Raw genomic sequence first — 8,776 nt, 5'->3', positions numbered from 1 at the left:
AAGTATCTGTGTTCCTTATGCAGATTCCTACCTCACTCAAAGCTCCACTCCTCAAACACCTGTATTAAAACAAACTCAGGAAATACAGCACTCACCTGATCTGTACAGGGTAAAGTACATCACAGCACAGTAAAACACAGCTCTCTCACATACTGGTTCATTTACTCTGTTCTCTCAGAACTCCATGCTACTGTATGTCTCCCACTGCAAAGGTCCTCCCATCATACACAGGTAATACAGAGTCAAGATAGTCTTATTACAGGAAGTAAAACTCATTTTTATTTATTTATTTTTATTTCACCTTTATTTAACCATTGCAGCACTGTAACATTTAGCTCTGTTCTACTGGTGTCTATTTGCCCAATGTGTTCAACAAAGGACTTATGTACTGTATATACACTGAGTGTACAAAACATTAGGAACACCTTCCTAATATTGAGTTGCACCCCTGTTGCCCTAAGAACAGCTTCAATTTGTCAGGGCATGGACTCCACAAAGGTGTCGAAAGGGTTCCACAAGAAGGCCCATGTTGACTCCAATGCTTCACACAGTTGTGTCAGGTTGGCCATTCTTGATACACATGGGAAACTGTTGAGAGTGAAAAACCCAGCAGCGTTGCAGTTTTTGACACACACAAACCTGTGTGCCTGGCACCTACTACCATACCCCGTTCAAAGGCACTTAAATATTTTGTCTTGCCCATTCACCCTCTGAATGGCACACATACACAATCCATGTCTCAAGGCTTAAAAATTATACTTTAACCTGTCTCCTCCCCTTCATCTACACTGATTGAAGTGGATTTAACAGGTGACATCAATAAGGGATCATAGCTTTCACCTGGATAGTCTATGTCATGGAAAGAGTAGGTGTTCCTAATGTTTTATACACTCAATGTAGGTGCAGTGAAATGTATTGTTTTACAGGGTCAGCCATAGTAGTACGGCGCCCCTGGTGCAAATTAGGGTTAAGTGCCTTGCTCAAGGGCACATTGACAGATTTGTTTCACCTTTATTTATTTATTTTTTGTTATTTAGCAGACGCTCTTATCCAGAGCGACTTACAGGAGCAATTAGGGTTAAGTGCCTTGCTCAAGGGCACATCAGCAGATTTTTCACCTAGGCACCTCACTGGCACAACGCTCTTAACCACTAAGCTATCTGCCACCCAGCTATTCAAATGCCCACCTTTCACCTATTCAAACCAGCGACCTTTCAGTTACTGGCCCAGCGCACTAACAGCTAGGCTACCTGACACCGGACCTATGACTCAATAATAATGTAAACATTTCAGATTAGTTTCTGGAGGAGAAACCACTAAAACTGTCTTTATAGCTCTGCTACCAAACAAGGGTGAGTCTTTAAAAGTTAAAGTAACCTCCTTTCTTAGGGCAATACTGACGCAAAAGGCGAGTGTGACTGAGGGAGAAAATGGCTTCCAGACCGTCTCTCCCAGAGGAGGATCTCTCCTGTCCTGTGTGCTGTGACATCTTCAAGGATTCTGTCCTCCTGTCGTGTAGCCACAGCGTCTGTAAAATCTGTCTGTAGGAATACTGGAAAGGGAATGAGTGTAAGGAGTGTCCAGTTTGCAGGAGTAGATCGTCAAGACACAAACCTCCATGTAACCTGGTTTTAAAAAACCTGTGTGAGGCCTTCTTACAGGAGAGAAGTCAGAGAGCTTCAAAAGAGTTGCTCTGCAGTCTGCACAGAGAGAAACTCAACCCATTGGTCACACACTGGTTAAATCAACATTGTTTCCACGTCATTTCAATGAAATTAAATTGAACCAACGTGGAATAGACGTTGAATTGACATCTGTGCTCAGTGGAAAGCTCTTCTGTCTGGAGGATAAACAGCCTGTCTGTTTGGTGTGTCAGACTTCCAGAAAACACACAAACCACAAGTCAAGTTCTGTTCCATAGATGAAGCTGCACAGGTTAAGAAGGTAATAAGCAAACTATAAATATGAACTCAGGTCCTCAAGGGTCATTATGTATTCTGGTCTTTGCCTTTTTATCAGAGCAGGTTAATCATGTTTATGGACACGTTCTCTATAGCCTTAAACAACATTAATCAATCAATTGGCGAAATCAGTCTATTGACGCACCCGTACATAAATCTAAGTAACATAATAAAAAAATCCCCATAAAAATCAGTCAGTTTAGGCTAGAGCGTCTCAATCTACTGCATCCGCCTATGTCGGCCTACAGCATCTGCGGTGGAAGGTGGCCGAGCTACAGCGGTGTTTGTCAGACCATGAGACATCCCGAAAATCCCGAAAATCTGTCTTCTCACGAAAACGTCTGTAGCGTCCGATCGGTTTGGCTACAATTATGACCACTCTATGGAAAGGGGAGACTCTCACGAACATGATGGTGTGCTCTACCACCCCACAAGCCGTACGGGACTCATCTGAAGGTAACCCATACAAACAAAGATATTTCCTGAGCTTTCTTATATCTTCTAGATATAGGACAGACACTTCAAAACTTTATTCTTTATGATACATTTTTTGACTGTCACTTTTACCATTTATGGATGTGTTATTCAATGCATTTCTATGGGCTATAGTAGTGAAGGCCAAATTCAATATTTTATCAAATCCTTTTTCTATATTTGTTTTTGATACCTAAAGGTGTCCTAAAATTCAAACTCAAATAGCTAAAAGACACATGGTATGACCATCTTAAAAACAATTCCATAAGTTAGCTTAGTATCCCCCAACGGCTTAGACTTTTAGAGGTTTTAAGCGCTGTGAAGATAATAGTTGTGCACCCCTGGGATATGACACTGATCAATTCAATCTTTCAGTAAAGTAAGGTTTAATTTCAGGCTAAACTCAAGACTGGACTTTGGACCTTATAGGAAAAGCTGGAGATCTTTTATGAAGTTAAATTAACTTGTGATCAAACGGTAGAGCATATAAAGGTGAGAAAGCTGAGTGCTGCTATGATAAAACTTTTTCATTATATAGTGAATAAATGCCTCATTGACTAAACAATTAATTTGATTAGATAATGGCCTGACTGATTTTACACCTGGAATGTATTTAAACCCTGTTTCTGTTTGAGGGGCGTCTGCTCACGATAGCGCCACATTTGAGTTTTTGCCCTATCACTACACAGCTGATTCTAATAATCAACTCATCATCAAGCTTTGATTATTTGAACAGCTGTGTAGTGCTAGGGCAAAAAACTAAATGTGCACCCATTGGGGTCCCCAGGGCCAAGTTTGGGAAATGCTGGTCCAGTGGTTTGGTGGTTCCTTGCCGCATGGGGGTAATGGAGTCTTGTGAGTTTGACGATCTGGGAAAGAAAAGACTGCCTCCTGGGCAGCACCACCTCCTGTGCTTTTTGTTTCCTTTGTGTATTTGGTATGTTTTAAATTGCATGGTTTGTGAATGTGTTCCTGAACCAGAGCGAAAGGCCACTGCTGAAAATGTATACTTGTTAAACCATGTTTTAAAGGCCCAGTGCAGTCAACAATGTGATTTTCCTGTGTTTTATATGTATTTCCACACTGAGGTTGGAATAATATTGAGAAATTGTGAACATTATGATAATGCCCTTTTAGTATAAGAGCTGTTTGATAAGAACACCTTAAATTTCAGCCTGTTTTGGTGGGATGGAGTTTTGGCTTTCATAGTGACATCACCATGCAGTAAATTAGTTAATAGACCAATAACAGCAAGTTTCCCCAATAACAGCACATTTTCAGTGTTCCCTTCCCCACTCAGACCCCTCCCAGAGTCCTAGCAAAAGTCTTGCTTGAGAAATTGCCCTTTGCTAAGAAGCTATTTGTTTCTTTTAGGCCATTTTAATAATATAATTTTACTGCAGTGGGCTAAATCAGGGTCAGTGTTTCTTGGTAGTCTTAAACAAATCTACTTTGAAACAAAAGTACACACATGGTTATGGGCTTTAAAACATGAAGACACCTGTACCATGTCAGATATAGAGTTGAAATGTATTCAATTTTGAGTTTGCATCCCAATATTACACTTTATATACATCACAGAAGACTGAAATATAACAAAACCATTTGACATAGAAACACAGGATTTTCTGAAATAATGTTTAATAATTATGAAATTATGAACAATATGAATAACATTACACCCATGAGGTCACTAGGTCATTTGACTGCAGGACAGGCTACTTAATAATAATAATAATAATAATATGCCATTTAGCTGACGCTTTTATCCAAAGCGACTTACAGTCATGCGTGCATACATTTTTGTATATGGGTGGTCCCGGGGATCGAACCCACTACCTTGGCGTTACAAGCGCCGTTGAAAACAATCACAGTAAGGTACTTAATTGTTACACAGAAATGATTTTATATTGAGATAAAAAACAGCTGCATTGAACCTTGAATATATTCAATAGTTAAACTGTTTGCCTCTACTTCACTCGGCCTGCTCAACCCAGATCCAAACAATCTGTTACATTTTCCACCTTTTGACGGATACTCTGTCTTCAGAGCCAGGTCCAGCACACTGAGAAGCTGATTAAGGATGAGTTTTAGAAACATCACCAGTTTCTACGAGATGAAGAGGCAAGTAGGATAGCTGCTCTGAGGGAGGAAGAGGAACAGAAGGGTCAGATGAAGATTGAGGAGATGGGAAGAGAGGTATCATGACTTTCTGACACAATCAGAGCCATAGATGGAGAGTTGAGCACTGAAGACATTTCATTCCTGAGGTAAGAACCAACATCTTTGTCCTTGGTAGACATTATTTAGATTTGTTTGATTGATAACTATGTTGATAATATTGATAAACTGCTATGTTGTTCCTCTACAGAACTACAAGGCCACCTTGAAAAGGTACGCTGCCTCCTGTCTCTCTGCTTTCTGTAGTTCTGAACCCAACCCCACGGCAGCACTGACTCCTGAATGTTTTTCCAGAGCACACTGCCAGATCCAGAGAGGGTTTCAGGAACGCTGATAGACGTGACCAAACACCTGGAGAACCTGAAGTTCAAAGTCTGGGAGAAGATGCAGGAGATGGTTCAGTACAGTAAGTGTTGTTTTGTGATTACATAATGGAAATTACATTTTCTAATAGAAAGAGGTGCACTCGCACCTCCGCTGGAAATTACAGTATACATTCTTCTGAAAACCATATCAAAAAACAAAGGAAACATGTTTGTCTTGTTTTACATTTTACAAGGTTCTACACAGTTCTCTGTTTAGCTCCCGTGACTATGGGTCCCAACACTGCTCACCCACGTCTCATCCTATCTGATGATCTCACCAGTGTGAGATACAGTAGAGTAGAGAAACGGTCACAGCTATCCGGGATCCTTAGGATGTCCCTACCCTAAACCCTAACCTTTTTAAATTTCAACTTCAATGGGGGGTAGGGATATCCCAAGGATCCCAGATAGCACAGACCGTAGAGAAACACAGCAGCTTCCTGACAACCCAGAGAGATTGGATGAAATGATCCTGAGCTCGGAGGGCTTTGACTCAGGGACACACAGTTGTGACATTGCGGTTGGAGACAGTACAGACTGGATTGGATTGTCTGTGTGATGCCAGAGTCTGTCCCCAGGAAGGGAATCGGGTCCTGGGATGAAATCTTGGGAATAAAGCGCTGGTATGATGCATACACAACCCTTAGGGACAGAAACCCCAGAGGATCAGAGTGCAGCTCGACTGGGACAGAGGAAAGCTGTTATTTTCTGATCCTGATAATAATACACATATACTAACATACAAACACACTTTCACTGAGAGACTCTTTTGGTGTATCTTCAATTACAGTGACCTGCCTTTGAGGATCTTAGAAATTAAGGCAGTTAAAACTGATTGCACCTATGTCTGTAAGAGTGGAACAGCACAGTTAGAGCTAATACCACCTCTATAACAGTGGAAAGCAAAGTTAAGAGCTAATACCACCTCGGTCTACAACAGTGGAACTGCACAGTTAGAGGTAATACTATATGTACAGTAAAACAGTATATATAGTCATACTTGACTACAGTATAACAGTGGAACAGCACAGTGAGAGTTATTACTACATACACTGGGTGTACAAAACACTACCCATCCTTACAACCAGGCCCTCATTTTAAGGCTTCTGGAAGTTTAACTTAATTTCTGTACCTTACTGTGAAATGAAGTGAAACTTCCAGAAGCTTTAAATGAGGGCCAGGATGTCAGGATAGGTAATGTACTGTATAAGTACACATTAATTACAAGTAAGTACCCCTCAAGATACACTTCATTTTAATGAGCTAAATCCTGTGTAACAACTAGTAATTACATTGGACTTAGGCAAACATTGTATGTGTATGTGTGCTATTCAGAGGGTGAATGGGAATGACGAAAGATTTAAGTGCCTTTCAACAGGGTATGGTAGAAGGTGCCAGGCGCACCGGTTTGAGTGTGACAAGAACTGCAACGCTGCTGGGTTTTTCACAGTCAACAGTTTCCCATGTGTATCAAGAATGGACATCCAGCCAACTTGACACAACTGTGGGAAGCATTGGAATCCACATGGGCCAGCATCCCTGTGGAACCCTTCCAACACCTTGTAGAGTCCATGCCCCGACGATTGAGGCTGTTCAGAGGACAAAAGGGGGTGCAACTCAATATTAGGAGGGTGTTCATAATGTTTTGTACACTCAATGTCTGTATAACAGCGGAACAGCAGTTAGAGCTGATAGCTCCTACAGGTAACTGCCAAAATAATGGAAACGCTTGAGTAAATGAGGGATACAAAGTATATTGAAAGTAGGTGCTTCCACACAGGTGTGGTTCCTGAGTTAATTAAGCAATTAACATCCCATCATGCTTCGGGTCATGTATAAAAATGCTGGGCAGGCCATTATTTTGGCTACCATGGTTATGCCCCCATAGAATGACAGTGCCCCCATCCACAGGGCACGAGTGGCCACTGCATGGTTTGATGAGCATGAAAACTATGGAAACCATATGCCATGGCCATCTCAGTCACCAGATCTCAACCCAATTGAACACTTATGGGAGATTCTGGAGTGGTGCCTGAGACAGCGGCCATGTCCAAATACCCATACTAGCGTACTAAATAGTAGGCCTTTTGAGTACGCGAACAATAGCATGTGACATTGCGAAAATGTATTGTGCTTTAAAAGCCGGGATGTCATACTCATTTCGGCTTCTCATGTAGTATGAATGAATTGTAAACCTTTCAGGAATTTCACACACACACACACACACACACACAATGCATTCAAACCAGATAGGGCTTCGAAATGTGATAGTTCTCTGAAGATAAACAAAAAACAAATTGAAGATGGCAAAGACAACGAGCAAAGAGTCTCCTGCACTGTTCAAATGCAAGTCATTTTTTTGTCCTTAAAATGATCACGACATTTAATCGTATATCTTTAAAAACAGATCGTTACTTGCAGCATGCCGTGCCTTTACTTTAGCTAACGTTAAGCTATGCGCTTTAGTAGGACTTGAAGTTAGCTGAATACCTGATAAGCTTGCTGTTGTTGAGCGACAATTTTCATATTTAACCTAGCTAGCCAGTTATGTATGCGAAGCCGTACCAAAGTAGTACGCTACGGCCGTGGCATACTGCATACTTTTTACTAAACATGATATCATACATAGTATGCGAAGATGAGTACATACTATGCAGTTTAAATATGTAGTACGCTAGTATGGGTATTCGGACACACACAGCGTTTTCCACCACCATCAACAAAACACCAAATTAGGGAATTTCTTGTGGAAGAATGGTATCGCATCACTCCAATAGAGTTCCGGACACTTGTAGAATCTATGCCAAGGTGCATTGAAGCTGTTCTGGCTCGTGGTGGCCCAATGCCCTATTAAGGTGCTTTATGTTGGTATTTCCTTTATTTTGGCAGTTACTTGTATGTATAACAGTGGAACAGCACAGTTAAGAGCTGATACCACCTCTGTAACAGTGGAACAGCACAGTTCAGCCTAATTTATCAGAGAATCAGACCCATTGCTACTAGCGTTAGCACAATGATATGCTAGCTGTTCCCATAGACTTCCAGTCATTGAGCCAATGACTAACCATTTAAAAGTATGTCTCAGCAGAAATATATACAAAATATGACATTTTTTGCAGGACACACACAGGGATTTAAAAAGACGCACAGCCGTACACACGGACATAGGGTCGCCATCAATAATGGCTGATCCCTGGCCGTGACCCCACTCTCCGAGGGTGTATCAGGGGGAGTGGGATATGCAAAAAACGAATAGCCAATTCACACGTGTATAATACACACTTGTACATGTTAGGTATTACTGTTAGGTATTACTGTACTGTTGGAGCTAGGAACATAACCGCAACATCTGCAAAATATTTGTACGCGATCAATACAATTTAATATGATATAGAGCAGGACTGCCCAACCCTGTTCCTGGAGAGCTACCGTCCTGTAGGTTTTTGCTCCAACCCTAATCTAGCACACCTGATTCTAATAATTAGCAGGTTGATAAGATTAATCAGGTTAGTAACATCTGGGGTTGGAGCGAAAACCTACAGGAGGGTAGCTCTCCAGGAACAGGATTGGGCAACCCTGATATAGAGGAAACACTGTACAGTTCTGATATGCCAATGTGGTGCTTCACCATCAAACACATTTTCCTTTCCACATTTGTTACCGTTTTGATAGAACCAGTGGTTTAATGGCGAGTAAATGCACGGAAATGCCATTTACTCACTTTTTTTGTGTGCAAGTGTTTACCCACCTATCAGGGAAAAATGCATTGAAAGTATAGAAAGCGTTACTTCACTC

At 41.3% G+C, this 8,776-nt stretch overlaps 1 pseudogene; it reads left to right on the top strand.

Moving 5' to 3' along the window:
- The first annotated feature begins 4,295 nt into the window (after positions 1-4,295).
- LOC121552131 lies at positions 4,296-6,252 on the top strand (annotated as a pseudogene).
- The last annotated feature ends 2,524 nt before the right edge of the window (positions 6,253-8,776 follow it).

This window comes from Coregonus clupeaformis, chromosome 36 (genome assembly GCF_020615455.1).
Source record: "Coregonus clupeaformis isolate EN_2021a chromosome 36, ASM2061545v1, whole genome shotgun sequence".
Taxonomy (NCBI): Eukaryota; Metazoa; Chordata; class Actinopteri; order Salmoniformes; family Salmonidae; genus Coregonus; species Coregonus clupeaformis.
The sequence above is the reverse complement of the archived record's forward strand: the minus strand, read 5'-3'. Positions and strand labels throughout refer to the sequence as shown.